Source organism: Elephantulus edwardii, unplaced genomic scaffold (assembly GCF_000299155.1).
Source record: "Elephantulus edwardii isolate Elephantulus edwardi_28Jun2011 unplaced genomic scaffold, EleEdw1.0 scaffold00067, whole genome shotgun sequence".
NCBI lineage: Eukaryota > Metazoa > Chordata > Mammalia > Macroscelidea > Macroscelididae > Elephantulus > Elephantulus edwardii.
The window spans coordinates 4,665,431-4,682,972 of record NW_006399817.1 but is presented as its reverse complement, the minus strand read 5'-3'; the positions used below and the strand labels follow the sequence as shown (position 1 = coordinate 4,682,972).

The following is a 17,542-nucleotide window of genomic DNA, read 5'->3' as shown; positions in this document are numbered from 1 at the left end:
GGGTATATTCCCAGTAGTGAAATTGCTGAGTTAAATGGTATCTCTATTTGTAACTTTTTGAGAAAGCGCCACACCACCTTCCACAGTGGTTGCACCATTTTACACTTCCATCAACAGTGAATAAGGGTTCCAGTTTCTCCACAACCTCACCAGCATTTATTGCTTGCTGTTCTGTTAAATTTTGCTATTCTTACTAGGGTGAGATGATATCTCATAGTAGTCTTGATTTGAATCTCTCTTAGAGCTAGGGATTTTGAACATTTTTTCAAGTGCTTGTTGGTTATCTGAATGTCTTCTTTGGTGATCTAATATAATTTTGAAGAGGAATAGTTAAGTCAAGAATAGCATCCCTGATACTATCTTCTCTGCATAGTTATTTTCTATTTGCTCCTCAAAGCCTAGCTCAAAAGTTAACTCCTATGACTATTGTCTCAAACTCTCAGGTAAAAAAAAAATATTTTCTTCTTTCTGTAGTCAGTCTAGTCATTTGGGCAAACGGCTGATAATACTCATAATATGAGTTATTCAACTATGTTGCTCTCAACTATATAGCTGCAATCTGTATCTTACATTCTTTACATCTCTAGCCAACAACATGGCACTTGGCATAATATGTCTTGGAAATAAATTGTCAATGTCATTAAAAAGCTCTTAAACAAAATGGAAAGATGGTAATGGACAAAAATTTGGTTAAAAAGCATTTTTTAGGATGACTGCTTTAACTAGCACAAGACTAACTGTTAGTATGCTTCCATATTAACCATGAATAACTGAAAAGCCAAATAAAAATATATGAAACACCACTGTCAGAAACTGCATAACAGAGAACAGTAACTGTGATCCCTGAAGGAAGGAAAACGAATGAAGTGAGCCCTATTCTTTTTCCAGCTTATGTACAAAAGCACTTTCCAGAACAGACAGAGGCAGGGAGTGGTATCTAAAAAGAGCCAAACTGCTTCACTAAGTTGAAGGAAAAGAAATTAGAGTGTAGGGAGACAAGATGTTGTTGGTTGTTATTATGTGCCGTTGAGTCGCCTGTGACTCATAGCAACTCTGTACAACAGCCTTAAACACTGCTCTATCCTGTGTCAATCTTACTGTCTCTGACACACCTACCCTCATTACCCCAGACACTGAATCAATCCACCTTATTGAGGGTCTTCCTCTCTTGAGCTGTCCCTCCACCCTCCCAAGCATGACATCCCTCTCCAAGCACTGATCCTATCCAGCAACATGTCCAAAGTATGTCAGATGGAGCTTCAGAATCCTTGCCTCCAAGGAGCAGCCTGGTCTCACCCTCTGTATGTTTGTTCTTCAAGCAGTCCATGGTATATTCAATATTGTTCTCCAACACCATAGCTCAAAGGCATCAATTCTTCTTCTATCATCCTTAGTCATTGTCTAGCTTTCTGATATATAGTAAGTAATTGCAAAAGCTGGATCAGGCACATCTTAAGTCTCCAGACTGACATCGTTGCTCTTCAGTACTTTGGAGAGGTCTTGACAGCAAACTTTCTTAATGCAATTCATCTTTTAATTTCCTGGCTGCTGGTACCAAGAGTGCTGACTGTGGAGTCAAGCAAACTAAAGCTATTTAACAATCTCAATCTCTTCACCATCTATCATGATGCTGCCAATCAATCATTCCAGTGGTGAGAATCTTTCTTTTCTTGATGTTGAGCTTCAATCCATATTGAAGACTGCAACCCTTGACCTTCTGCAGCAAGCACTTCAGTTCCTCCTCAGTTTCAGCAAGCAGAGTTGTGTCATCTGCATAACACACACTGTTGATGGGTCTACCACCAATCCTGATGCCATATTCCTCCTCATAGAGGCCAGCCTCCCAGACTGCCTGTTCTGCATATAGATTGAAAAGGTATAGGACAGAGCCCTAGAGTACACTCTTCCCAATTTTGAACCGTGCAGGGTTTCCTTGCTCTGGTCTGATGACTACTTCCTGGCCCAAGCATAGGCTTCACATAAGCACAATCAAGTCCTCTGAGATTGCTTTTCTCAGTGTCAGCCACAGTTTGTTGTGAACCACACCATCAAATACCTTTTCATAGCCACAGAAACACAAATAGACCTTCCTCTGGTACTCTCTGCTTTCATCCATTTCTTAAGTTGAAGAAACTGAGGAACAAATTCAAGCCTCGAGTTGCAATACTTAAATTCTGCTTTGAGAAGAATATTAAATGATCTAGGAAGCATTAAAAGAAGATGGAAAGAGTATACAGAGTTATTGTACTAAAAGGAGCTGGCAGACACAGAAGAATTTAATGAAACAACGTATGAACAAAAGTTTGTGGGACGAAGAAAGAAGTTCAAGTTGCTCTGAAAGAATTGGCAAAAAAACAAGGCTCCAGGAAATGACAGCATACCAACTGACATATTTCACCAAACAGATGCTGCCCTGGATGTGCTCACCAAGTTGTGCCAAGAAATGTGGAGGACAACCACCTGTCTAACTGACTTGAAGAGATCTATATTTGTTCCCCTTCCAAAGAAAGAAGACAAAAAAAGATGTGAAAATTATCAAACAATATCATTAATATCATATGCAAGCAAGATTCTACTGAAGATTATTAAAAAACAACTGGAACAGCATGTCAACAGGGAGGCTAGATACGTTAATAATAAGTGATAGTTGAAAAATATGACATTGGAGAAAGAAATGAGACTTGAGATCACACAACAGAATTTTGTATGACCTGGAAATTATTCATTAAACCACATTTTTTAAATTCTTTCTTTTATTTGAAAGAAAGTTTACAAATAAAAAATTGTATTCAATAATTAATACATTTTAATAATATCATTTAAAATTTACTAATATCATTAATTACATTTTCTGATCAACTATTGTATGCTGTCTTTTCCTTCATCCAACTTTACTATTTATTTGTTCTTACTCCTTTTAAGAATGATTGTGTGTATAAACCATTTCTTAGTTTTTTTATAATAGTGGCCTTAGATCATAATATATCATAAATCCTTTTGTGGCAGACTTATGTCACTTAGTGTAATTTTTTCTAGATTAATTAATGTCGTAAAGTGTTTCACAAATTCTTTAACCACTGACAGGCATGTCAATCTCTATACTATTTTAAGTAATGGTACAATAAGCATGGGGAGCTCTTATTTCTTCAGGACATATACTAAATAGTGGGGTTGCTGATCAAATAGTATTTCTACTTCCAACTTTCTAATCATAGTCTTTCTGATTACCTGTTATGAGAGCTGGACAATGAATTAGGATGACAGAAAAAGAATTTGACACCTTTGAGCTGTTATGTTGGAGAAGAGCACTGAACATCCCACGGATGGCCAAGAGAACAAACATATATGTCTTGGAGAGGGTGCACCAGAGTGCTCTCTGGAGGTAAAGATGATGAGGCTTCACCTCACATACTCTGGGCATGTTGCTAGGATGGGCCATTCTTTGGAGAGGGACGTGATACTGGGAAAGATGAAGGGCTGGCAAAAAAGAGGAAGATCCTCAACCAGGTGGATTGACACAGTGACTCCTGCAATGGGCTCTTGTGTATCAGGAAATGTTTTTCTAGGATGGCACAGAACAGAACAGGGTTCAGATCTTTTGCTCATAGGGTCACTAAGAGTCATACTCGACTTGATGGCACCTAACAACAACTTTCTGAAGAAGTGTCAAACTCCTTTCCAAAGCAGTTGTACCATTTTACATTCTCACCAGCAGTACAAGAGAGTTCCAATTTTCTCTTTATCTTAGCCAGCATCTGTTGCTTGCTGTCTTACTGAACTTTGCTATTGTTGTTGGGGTAAAATGATATCTCATTATTGTTTTCATTTTCATCTTTCTAAGCGTTAATGATCTTGAGCATTTCCTCATGTGATTGTTGGCAATCTGAATGCATTTTTTGGTGAAATGTCTTTTCATGTCCTTTGCTCATTTTGTAATTGGGTTGTTTGTCTTTTTCTTATTGAGTTGCTGGGATTTTTCTATAGATTTTAGAGATGAGTACCTTGTCAGATATGTAATTACCAAATATTGTTTCCCCAGTCTGTAGGTTCTTTATAATTCTTTTGGGTTAGTCTTTTGATGCATATAAAGATTTCATTTTCAGGAGTCCCACTCAGCTAGTTTATCCTCTGGTGACTCTGGGTTTGGGGGTTTTTTGTTGTTATGGTTTTTTAATTGAGATTGTAACAAAACTTTACAGAAAAGCTGGATTTTCATTTATTCATTGTTGAACATTTTCGTCCATACCCCTTCCCCGGTTCATTTTAATTAAAAAAATCCACTCATTCATGGATAATTGCTGGGTTAAATAGTATTTCTATTTCCAACTTTTTGAGAAGGTGTCATACTGCCTTCCATAATGTTTACACCCATTTTTTTACTCTACCAGCAGTGAATAAGTGTTCCAATCTCTCCACATCCTCACCAGCATTTGTTATTTGCTACTCTGCTGAACTTCGCTGTTATTACTGGGATGATGATACCTCATAATTGTTTGTTATTTGCATCTCTCTAAAAGCTAGGGATTTTGAATATTTTCTCATGTGTTTGTTTGCCATCTGAATGTCTTCACTGGTGAACTGTCTATTTATATCCTGTACCCATTTTGCAACTGGATCGTTTACTTTTTTCTTATTGATGTGCTGGAGTATTTTAAATTTTTAGATGAGTCCATTATCAGATAGGTCATTACCAAATATTTTTTCCCAGTCTGTGAGTTTTCTTTTCACACTATTAAAGTTTTTGCTGTGAGTAGGGATTTGATTCTTAGAAAGTCCCATTCATATATTTTATTCTCTCCTGGTTGTAGGTTTTTCAAAATGCTTAGAAGACTGTTCATATTGTGGATTAGGGCTACGAAAGTTCTTCCAAGTATTTCTTTGATGAAGTTTATAGTCCTTGGTTTTATTCCTAAATCCTTGATCCACTTTGAGTTGGTTTTCGTATATGGCATGTATTTTCAATTATATTACATAGTCTATTTATGCCTTAGATTAGGGCTCTTAAATTTGCCCCAATTTTTTCCTTCCTGATCTTTATAGTTTAATGTTTTATTCTAAGGCCCTTGATCTGTCTTGAGTTAGTTTCTTAATACAGTGTGAAGCATGGATCTTGTTTCAGTTTTTTTCCCAACTAGACATCCAATTTTGCAGCATCATTTGTTAAAGAGGCTGCTTTTCCAACTTAATGGGTTTCATTTTGATGGTAAAAATCAGCTGTCCTGGGTGGATAAATTTGTTTCTAGGTTATTAATTCTAATCCACTAGTCTATGTATCTGTCACTGTACTAGTATCAACTTGTTTTGATTACTGTGGTTGTGCAGTAGATTTTAGGATAAGGAAGTGTAGGCCTCCTACTTTGTTTACTTCAGCAATGTTTTCCATTATAATGTTTATTTCCCTACAAAGCTGTTGATTACTTTTTCAATCTCTTTAAAGAATGATGATGGAGTTTGGACCAAGATTTCCTGGTATTTTATCTTCTTTTAGTAGTAGCAAATACCGTTTTAAAAAACATACACTGCAACAATACATGGATCTCAACTTACAGAACGCCCAAAAGTCAAATAAGCTCTATCTGTGGAAAGAAATGGTGGAAAGCTCACAGTTAAAACATGGCAAGGGACAACTGTGGAACAGGCTTAGATGTAAGTTCAAATTGAAAGTGAATAAAATTAAAACAAGTCCACAATAGGAAAAATATAAGCTTTCATTTATTAATTCTCATTAACGTTGAGCTGGTACTGACTCACAGCTATCCCTCCAGCAGGTTTTCAGGAGGGGTAAATCGCACAGGATATCATCCATCTTTCTCTTACAAAATTGTTGTTGTATGCAAACTACGAGAGGACTGTCACATTTAGCTTAGCCATACAACTCCCAATGGACTATGTCACCAGAGCTCCCTGACCCTGAATATAGTGCAAATGAATTTAAAAACCATCTCAAGAATAGATTTGGACGCTAAAGACTGAAGACCAGATGAGTTTTAGGATGATATCAAGAACACTATGAATGAAGAAAACAAAAGGTCTCTGGAAAGACGGAAAAGACATTGTGAAGAAAGATGAACGTTTTCAACATACATAGGTAAATACAGAAATAAACAGATACGTAAATATGTCTATGTGCATACACACACTTTTTTTTTTTTAGCTACATCCACTGAGAGTGGCTGGGAGTCATGACAACTCAAAAGCAATGAACACACTTAGTTTCAGATTTGGGTTCCTAAGTACTACACTCCATTAAGAGAGTGAGCATTCCTGGAACAAATGGCTTACACTAGAGCTAAGTCAAGGGAAAATAAAGACAAAACTAGATTATGTTGTGCCAGACAATAATGAAATGTTAAAACAAACAATGAGAATATGTCAAAAGGATATAAGAGGCAAAACTGAGGGCACTCCAACTCCAAATCTGGAGCATGCTGCAACTCAAAATAAATAATCATAGTAACATACGACAATTCACTGAATAAAAGAGAAGTCCATTGTTCCACACAGATTTAAATGAAACAAATAAGTGGAAAAAATTAAGCTTTCCTTTACACGGAATGCAAACCAGTAAATACAAAGAAATTTTTACATTTTTCAAAATCACATTTTGGCAACCATTATAGTATAATTAATCTAAGCAAGAAATATCAATGGATATTATAATTGGTGAAAGTGGATTTAAAAACAGGATTCTACAATTTTTTTTACCCCTGAAAAAGACTTAATAATCAAATCTAAACTCACTGCCACTGAGTTTATTCTGACTCACAGTAGCCCCCACTGGGTTTCCTAGATTATAAATCTCAATGAGAGAAGCTATCCATCTTTCTCCCACAGAGCCACTGGCAAATTTGAACCATCAAAGACACAGGGATGGTATATTTGTTAGTATTGCAATATGTGGAGGCCGATGCCACCAGGATAATAACTATAATAGAAAAAACTCAAGATGTAAAAACATGAAGAAAATATTTTTAAATGTTTTAGATCTTAAAAATGTTCATTTTTTTTAAATTTAAGGATAATTGGCATTATTCTCAAATAATTTTGCTGTCCATTAAACAATACTACAGAAAATAGTAAAAGTTGCTTTTCAGACAAAAAAATAAACAGAAACCCGAATCTACTGAAAGGGATACAGAAACCAGGAAATGGTAAAAATAACATCCTATATATAATTTTTCTTCTAATTTCTTTAAAAGGCATGTGATTGCTTAAAGCAAAACTCACAGATACCTCTTTTAAAAACTGTAAGAGTTCTAATGTATATAGAGTCACTAGAGATGACAACTATACCAAAAAGAAGTGAGAATGAAGGCAAACTACTTTGAAAAAGTTCTTATAATTTATTTGAAACAATAATACTCTATGTTAAGGTATGTATATTGTGATTTCAAGAACAACCATTAAATAACACTGCAGAAAGGTATGGCTAAAGAGCCAATAGGGGAAATAAAATAGAACACTGGGAAAGATTCATTTGATTAAAAAAAAAAAGGCATGAAAAAATCTAAGACGAAACAAAAGCAGACAGCACACAGACATGTAGAAGAAGTCTGGCAGTTCCTCAAAAAAGTTAAATTCACAACTACCATTAAACTCAGAAATTCCACTCCAAACTGTATGTCCAAAAGAAGTGAAAACAAATTCAACACAGATATCTGTATACCAATGTTCATCACAAAATTATTCACAATAGCCAAAAGTGGAAATAACCAATGTATTCATTAACAAAAAATGAATAAACAATGTGAGGCTTATCCATGCAACATGGTATTACTCAGCTATAAAAAGGAATGATGCTCTAAAATATATTACAATATGTACTGGATGAGCCTTGAAAATTTTCATTAAGTGAAAAACAACATACATGAAAGTACAAACATTGTTATGATTCCACTTATATAAAATATCAAGAATAGGTAAATTTAATGAGCAAACAGATTAAACAGGAGAGTGGAGGGTTGGAAGAGTGGAGAGCTATTACTTAATAAGTATACTGTTTTGGTTTGAGTAATGAAAAGGTTTTGAAGACAGATAGTGGTGATCACAGTTGCACAACACTGTAAGTATAATTAATATCATTAAAGTATATACTTAAATATTATTAAAATGGTAACTTTGATGATTTAAATATTTTACCCCAGTAATATATATAATAAAAAGAAATCAGCATAAGTATAAAAAGAAGAGCAATTTTTTAAAAAAAGGAAAAAAACCCCTATAAATCACAGAGTTTGGTGGGTGGAGGGAGGGGGTGAATATAGATCAATGGTGATTAATTTTATAAAACACAATGATCATATAAAATATAATTTGAACAAAGGAATGTGTGAAACACAATGTATATGAATTTTGTATGCAAAACAATATAAAATTTCTAAAAAAACCCTATCAAGTCAATGAGTTGGATGGAACTTACAGCAGCCTCACTCTTGTCAGAGCAGAACTATTCTCTACAAGGCTATCAATGGCTAATTTCTCAGAGGTAGACTGCGAGGCCTTCTTTTGAGGCATCTCTGGATAGGCTCCAACCACAAACCTGTCAGTCAGCAGCAAGCATGTTAACTGCTTGCACCACCCTGGGATTATTAAGGGACTGAATCCTCTCCAATTAAACGGCAGATTGTAATAGTAGACCAAAAAGTAACATAAAATTAGAGCTGTGTTCAAGAGATGAACTTTTATAACAACTCAAACAGTTAAAAACAAAAAAAATTGAGAAAAAGATACACTACGTAAATAGTAAGTATAAGAAAGCCAAAGTACTTTTACTAGACCAAATAGACTTCTAGATACAAGGACATTTTAAAAAGATATAAAGGTCAATGTGACAATTATATTTTTTTTTTAATTTTTAAACTTTTTTTTCCTTTTCTTGTGTATGGTCGAATCTAATTCAACTGGCACCGGAGATTACCCCTCCTTCTCCAGCAGAGCGTCCAGTGGATTCCAATCTTGCACTTTTGGGACTACAGTGCAGCTTCTTGCCACTCAGTCACCAAAGCTCTCTAATGTTACAACTATTAATGAACAGCTGCCTAATAAAAAGCCTCCAAAATAAGGCAAAAACTGAGATTTTAACCCTGTTCTTTCAAGAAATGATCATTGTTTTTGCTATGTACATTCGAGTTGGAACCAACCTGTAACTGTCTGTCCAGCAGGTTTTCAGAGGCAGTAAATCACACAGGAGAAGACCACCCATCTTTCTTCTGCAGAGCAGCTAGTGGACTCGAACCACATGCCTACAGGGTGGCAATACAGCTTTTCATAGACTAGGCTACCAAAACTTCCTCAGTATGATAGAATTAATATTTAAAAATAAAAAAATAAAATCTCACTACTGCAAGGTGACCTAACATTTATAGATTACACTCAATAGCTGCAGAACACATTCTTGTCAAGTGTATATAAAAATATTCTACAATAGAGCAAGTCTGGGCCAAAAAAAAAAAATAATAATAATAAGTAATAGGAAAGGCTGAATGGGAAGCCAGATTATTATTAGTTTCTAGAAGGCAAAAAGGGCATCTTATTCCTCCAATAGGGTTTTGTATGACTTTATTGAAGAAGTAAATTTAAAAATGACATCCATATATAAGCTGATGAGGAAGCATACCAAATTTAATGACTTGCTTTTGTTATTGGCCTTTGAGTCAACTGACTCATAACAACCCTTTGTGACAATGCAGAACTGCCTCACAGGACATTTTTGGTATAATCTTTGCCAGGTTTTTCTTCCAAGTTGCTGCTGGGTGGGTTTAAACTGTCAACCCTTTGGTTAGAAACCAAGCTCCTAACTGTTGTATCTCCAAAATGCCTTTAAAGAATATATGATTGTATGGATTAGTTTACAGATGAGGAAAAAAGACTGAAAATTCAAGCTGATGATATAAAATTAGAACCTTTATTGTTATTGCTTTGTACTGTCAAATCGAAACCCACTTATAGCTGCCTGTCCAGCAAGTCTTCAAATGCAGTAAACTGTACTGAAGGAAATGACTCTTCTGTGGTGTCAAAGGTATAGTTTTTCATCCCTTCATATCCTGAGAAACTCCCACCTACTAAGGTCGGCTAGTTAATCAAATTATGTCTAATTGGGGGACACTCCTTCTACTGTTGTTGTTGTTGTTGTTATGTGCCATCGAGTCGTTTGTGACTCATAGCGACCCTATGGACAACAGCCCTAAACCCTGCTCTATACTGTGCCAATCGCACTGCCTCTGGCAAACCCATCCCGATTACCCCAGTCACTCATAGAGGGTCTTCCCCTCTTGTGCCGTCCCTCCACCTTCCCAAGCATGATGTCCCTCTCCAAGGACCTGGCCCTCCTTGCAACATGCCCAAAGTATGTCAGACAAAGCCCCAGAATCCTTGCCTCCAAAGAGTAGCTTGGTTTAACCCTCTCCAGCATGAATCTGTTTGTTTTCTTGGCAGTCCATGGTACATTCAATACTCTTCTCCAGCACCACAGCTCAAAGGCATCAATTCTCTTCTGTCCTCCCTAGTCATTGTCCAACTCTCTGATGCATAACAAGTGATTGCAAAGGCCATGGGCTGTATCAGGCACACCTTAGTCTCCAGAGAGACACCATTGTTCTTGAGAGGTCATTAACAGCAGACTTTCCCATCGCAATACGTTTTTTGATTTCCTGACTGCTGGTGCCAAGAGTGTTGACCGTGGAGCTGAGCAAACTGAAGCTGTGAACAATCTCAATCTCTTCGTCATCCATCCTGATGCTACCAGTTGGTCCAGTGATGAGAATCTTTGTCTTCTTGACACTGAGCTTCAATCCATACTGAAGGCTGCAGTCCTTGACCATCTGCAGCAGGTGCTTCAGGTCCTCTTCAATTTCAGCAAGCAGGGTTGTGTCATCTGCATAACACAGATTGTTAATAGATTGTCCACCAATCCTGACGCCACACTTCTCCTCATAGAGCCCAGCCTCTCAGATAATCTGTTCTGCATACAGGTTGAAAAGGTATGGAGATAGGACACATCCCTGGCATACGCCTTTCCCAATTTTTGAACCACGCAGTGTTTCCTTTCTCTGTTCTGACGACTACCTCTTGGTCCGAGTATAGGTTTCGCATTAGAACGATCAAGTGTTCTGGGATTCCCACTCTTCTCAGAGTCAGCCAGTTTGTTATGATCCACACAGTCAAACACCTTTGCATAATCAATGAAACACAGACATTCTTCTGGTATTCCCTGCTTTCAGCTAAGATTCATCTAACATCAGCTACAATATCCCTAGTACCATGACCCCTTCTAAACCCAGCCTGGACTTCTGGCAATTCTCTGCTGATGTGCTGTTCTAGTCATTTTTGGATAATCTTCAGTAGAATCTTGCTTGCATGTGAAATCAATTATATTGTTCTATAGTTTCCATACTCTGTTGGGTCACCCTTCTTTGGAATGGGAACAAATACAGATCTCTTCCAGTCAGTTGGCCAAGTGGTTGTTCTCCAGATTTCTTGGCACAACTTGGTGAGCACATCCAGGGCAGCATTTGTTAGTTGAAATATGTCAATTGGTATACATCTATTCCTGGGGCCTTATTTTTTGCTGTTTTCTTCAAAGCAGCTTGAACTTCTTCCTTCATCATCATTGGCTCTTGCTCATGTGTGATTTCATTAAATTCTTCCGTGTCTGCCAGTTCCTTTTGATACAGTGACTCAGTATATTCTTTTCATCTTCTTTTAATACTTTCTAGATCATTTAATATTTTGCCTAAAGCATCCTTGATTATAGCTTTTTGACCTGAGTCAGCTGCCTCAGCTCTACCTGATACCGTCAACAGGTTCATGAGCTTCTAGAGGACTATCCAGCAAATTGTCGAGCCCAAAATCACTGACAGAGGTTTTGGGTTGGGAGGAAGAGGAGGAGCAGAAGGAATAGAATGAATTTTTGGGACATTTTTGGCCTCTGCCTTTTTGTGGTTAGTTGGTATTGATTTTATGTTGTTAAGAACTGTAAGCTTATTTGTGGCTAATGTGGTACTAATTTTTGTGATGCTAAGAATTCTAAATAAAACATCATCTTTCTCCCTTGGAGCTGATCGCAGATTCAAAACATCTAGCTTTGGGTTGGCAGTTCAATTCCTTACCACTAAACCACCAGAGATTACTGGACTCCTTTGTTATTGTTAGATGTCATGGAGTCAACTATGATTCAGAGTAACCCTATGAACAACAGATATGAACCCTGTGCTATCTTGTGACATCCTCATCATCTCTGATATACTAGGATCCGTCTGATTGAGAATCTTCTTCTCTTTCACTGAATACTTTTTTTTTTTCTTTTCTTTCTCTTTTCCCTTTCCAAGCATGTTTCCATCCATGGAATAGACTCTTTTAACAACATGTCCAAAGTACATGAGATGAGGTTTTGTCATCCTTGCCTCCAAGGAGCACTCTGAAGGCTAGTGTCATTGTTGTTATGTGCCACTGAGTTGCTTGTGTCCCATAATGACCCTATGTACAACAGCTCTGATGCCTGTCCTGTCCTGATTCAGACTCACTGACTCTCCTACACCTACCCCCATTGACCTACTTTCTGTATCAGTCCATCTCATCCAAGGTCTTCCTCTCCTGTGCTGTCCCTCTACCCTTCCATGCATGATGTCTTTTTCCAAGGACCAGTTCCTCCTGGCCACATGCCCAAAATATGTGAGATGGAGCTTCACTATCCTAGCCTCCAAGGAGAAACTTGGATTTACCCTCTCCAAAACAGACCTATTTGTTTTCTTGGTGGTCCATGGTATGTTCAAGACTCTTCCCTAGCAACACAACTCAAAGGCATCAATTCTTCTTCTGTCATCTTTAGTCATTGTCCACCTCTGTGATGAACAGCCCAACTGACTAATGGTATAGTCACTATCAAATTGTGTTGTTAGTTCAAAGACTGCACATCTCCAGTGGTTCAAATCTACCAGGAAAAAGATGTGTTCTCTCTTTCTTACATGTTGTTGTTATTGTTATGCACTGTAGAGTCAACTCTTGACTCATAGCAACCTAATGTACAGCATTTCTGAACTCTACTCTTTTTTGAGCCAACTTCATTGTCCCTGACACACCTACCCCCATTACCTGAGTCACTGAGTCACTCCATCTCATCCAGGGTCTTCCACTCTTGTGCTGTCCCTCAACCTTTTCAAGTATGATGTCCTTCTCTGAAGCTTGGTCCCTCCTTGCAACATGCCCAACATATACCATACAGAACTTAAAAATCCATGCCTTCAAAGAACATCCTGGTTTCACCCTCTCTGGGTTAGACCTGTTTGTTCTCTTAGCAGTTCAATACTTTTCTCCAGTGCCACAACTCAAAGGCATCAATTCTTCTTCTGTAATCCTTAGTCATTGTCCAGCTCTCTGATGCAAAGTAATTGTGAAGACCATGGCCTAGATCAGGTGTACCTTGGTCTCTACACTAACATCCTTGCTCTTCAGTGCTCACAAGAGGTCCCTGACAGAAGATTTTTCCAATTGAATTCATCTTTTGATTTCCTGGCTGCTAGTATCAAGAGTGAATGATTGTGGAGCCAACCAAGCCCTTACATGTTGTTGTTGCTGTTGTTGTTGTTATGTGCCGTCAAGTCACCTGTGACTCATAGTGACCCTAGTACAACAGCCCTAAACCCTGCTCTATCCTGTGCCAATCTTATTGTCTCTCATACAACTACCCCCATTACCTCACTCACTGAATCCATTTCATTGAAGGTCTTTTTCTCTTGTGCTGCCCCTCTACCCTCCTAAGCATTATGTCCCTCTCCAAGGACTGATCCTGCCTTGCAACATGTCCAAAGTATGTCAGATGATGCTTCAGAATCCTTGCCTTTAAGAAGCAGCCTGGCTTCACCCTCTCCAGGACTAACTAGTCTGTTCTCCTAGCAGTCCATGGTATCTTCAATACTCTTCTCCAGCACCACAACTCAAAGACATCAATTCTCCTTCTATCATCCCTCGCCATTGTCCAGCTTTCTGATGTAATAGCAAGTAATTACAAAGACCATGACCTGTATCAGGCACACTTCAGTCTCCAGACTGACATCGTTGCTCTTCAGTACTCTGGAGAGGTCTCTGAAAGCAGACTTTCCGAATGCAATTTGTCTTTTAATTTCCTGGCTGCTGATACCAAAAGTGTTAACTGAAGAGCCAAGCAAACTGAAGCTGTCAACAATCTCAATCTTTTCACCATCTATCATGATGCTGGCCAATCATCCCAATGGTGAGAATCTTGTTTTCTTGATGTTGACCTTCAATCTAAGACCTTACATAACCCATGCATATTCTTTCCCAATTTTTAAAATTTATTATTTTTGAGTGTTTGTACCGTCAAACTGGATCTGACTGTTACAGAAGATTGTCCCTCCTTTTTCAGCAGAACATCTGGTGGATTTGAACAGCGTACCTCTGGGATTGCAGTGCAGATTCTTGCCACTAGATCACCAGAGCTCCTTCACAATGCATATTCTTGATATTTTATGTAAGTGAAATCATAACAATGAGTGAAAGTTTACAAATTATACTAAATATTCATTAACACACATTTTGTTTTATTACATTAATTACAATTGATGAGTGACTCTCAATGAGATAGACTAAGACAGTGACTGTCGCAATGGGTTCAAGTGTGTCAGAGATGAAGAAGATGACACGAGATAGAACAAGGTTCAGATCTGTTGTTCACAGGGTTGCTATGAGTTGTATTCAACAACACCTAAACATAACAATTAATTACAACGTCTAATCAAATAATTATTATATATTCTCTCTTTATCCAACTTAAGCTTATTAATTATTGCTCCTCTCACCATTCTGCATCATCCCTGTTATAATTCAATTGAGTCTATCTTTTCCTTAGCTTTTTGTATTACTGGTCTTATACCATTAATTATCCTTTTGTGACTGACTTAAGTTACTCAGCATAATTTACTCTAGATTCAACCACTTCATTCAGTATTTCAAATTCCTGATCTTTTTTAACCATACATAATACTCCAATATACCATTTATCCTTTAATAGACACTTGAGGTTTTTTGTAACTCTTTGCTATTGTAAATAATACTGCAGTAAACATGGAAGTATGTCAATTTATGTTGTAACTCTTATTTCCTTAGGTTGTTGTTGTTATGTGCCATCGAGTCACTTGCGACTCATAGCAACCCTATGTACAACAGCCCTAAACTCTGCTCTGTGCTGTGCCAATCGCACTGTCTCTGATACTCCCATCCCGATTAATCCAGTCACTGAATCAATCCACCTCATAGAGGGCCTTCCCCTTCTGCACTGTCCCTCCACCCTACCAAGCATGATGTCCTTCTCCATGGACCGGTCTCCCCTTACAACATGTCCAAAGTATGTTAGACGGAGCCTCAGAATCCTTGCCTCCAAGAAGCCACCTAGTTTGACCCTTTCCAGGATGAATCTGTTTGTCTTCCTAGCAGTCCATGGTACTCTAATACTCTTCTCCAGCACCACAGCTCAAAGGCATTAATTCTCCTTCTTTCCTTAGGACACATACTTAATAGTGGGCTTGCTGGGTCAAATACTACTTCAATTTTCAATTTTCTAAGGAAGTGCCAAAATGCTTTCTGTAGTGATTGCACCATTTCACATTCCCACCAGCAGTACTTAAGAGTTTCCATCTCCCCAAACTTTGCTAGCATTTGTTTGCTGTCTTATTGAACACTGCTATTTTTGCGGGGTGAGAAGACTGTATTATGTTCTTAAAAACTAAATAAGAACTTCAAAAAAGCCTGCTAAATATCAATTATTTACATTTCAATTTTGATAGTCCTTGTTTGTATCAAAGCAGCTTTGGTACACAATGTGTTTCATGTTGGACTGCTAACTAAAGAAGGTAAGTGATTTAAATCTACTAGCTGCTCCACTGAAGAAAGAAATGCAGTCCCGTCTCATAAAGATTTACAGTCTCAGAAATCCAGTGGAGAGTCACAACCAACTCAATAGTGATGGGGCAGGGGGGAAGGGTTGGATTTGAGTTATGGGGGTTTTTTTGGCTGTTATCTGTGACAGTTCCTTCGGTAACAATAAAACAATCTCTTATGTATATCAAAGGTCAGTAACAAAAATGGTAGGTCAGTCACAGAGAATGCCTATGTATGTGTGTGCACATATTCATCTACTAATGGAAGAGAAGAATTCTTTTCACAGCTTTCCTATATGAAACATTTAACAATGTCGCATTTCTGCTGTAAATATTTCATATCTATAGAATTACATGAAGTAGGGTAGGAGTCATTAAAAATGATGAGTGCTTGAATTTTAAGTAAGACATCTCTAGGGCTTATTTAACCCCAAGGAATGTAATTTACATCAAATCAATTACATTTTGTTTTAGGTTCTGTTATGACCATTTTTTGCAAGTTTCTGTCCTGATTTTCTAATCTTTCAGTTTATATAAACTGGTTTACATTTACAAAGAAATTGCTGCTAATTTGAGACTACTACTATGAAAAAGCAATCTTGGGGCGGGGGAAGGAGGAACATTATGTTATGCATTATGTTAAGTTATACTAGGGTGTACTTATCCAAGAGGGTTAAGGCCAAAGAAAGAATCTGCTTATTAAAAATGCAAGCATTACCTCAGTCATACAAATAGCCCTAAACTCGCCCAGTCACTGCCTCTGCAGTTCACCCACCAGCATTAGCATTACATCATATGACATTATGGAACAATAGTGAACTCTGTCTATTACTTGAATATATTGTTTTCAAAGAATAAACTGTCATTAACTTGAATACAAGCTTTCTGAAATCAAACCTGGGACCTACTGCCTTCACTGTGACGCCCTTTTTACTACTTTGAGAAATATCCTCATCCTGAAAGCAGGAAAGAGGAAAAAAGAGATCAGAGTGCAAAGGTGAGAATAATAGGTCACGCCGGTGGCCACCTAGCAGGCAGATATAGCAGGGCTTTAAACTACTAAGCAGAACAATTTCAAAACAGTAAAGTCTGCAACAAAAGCTGTGCCTCAAACCCTCCGCCCTGTTTCCTACTACAACATGTTGTTGCTGGTGTGAGGTGCCCTCAAGTAAAATATGACTCATAGCAACTCTATTAGCATCAGATCTTATCCCTGCCCTATCCTGGCCCATTCTCATCATCTCTGCCACACTAAAGCCCATTGTTATAGTCACTATAGCCTAGTGATTATTATAATGGGATTTGCTAGAATTGGAAAATGAGCCATATTCTACATGTAGAATAGTTCAAACCAAATGTCCTGATGCCATCTTGAGATGGGCTATCATTTATAGTGATTGACATCAGGCAATTAAACTCACTAAGTCTCAGTGTTTTAATCTGAAAAGTGAAAGAACAGTGATTTTTTTCCTTCCTTAAACAAGCCCCAAATTTTATCATTGTACCCAGCTTTCTATCACCTTTCCTTCCTCTAGAATCATTTTCAATGTTCTCAACAAAGACCAAAAAAAAAAAAAAAAAAAAAAGCCAAGACAACAGACCTAACTGGTGGCAACGTAAAAAAATGCAAACCCACGTATTAAAGCACTTAA

The 17,542-nt window shown here is 37.6% G+C and overlaps 1 protein-coding gene across 1 annotated transcript in view; it reads right to left on the bottom strand.

Annotated features, from left to right (window-relative positions):
- Window positions 1-17,542, bottom strand: part of LOH12CR1 (loss of heterozygosity, 12, chromosomal region 1) — a 158,216-nt gene that overhangs the window by 128,380 nt on the left and 12,294 nt on the right. The gene's annotated exons all lie outside the window — the stretch shown is intronic.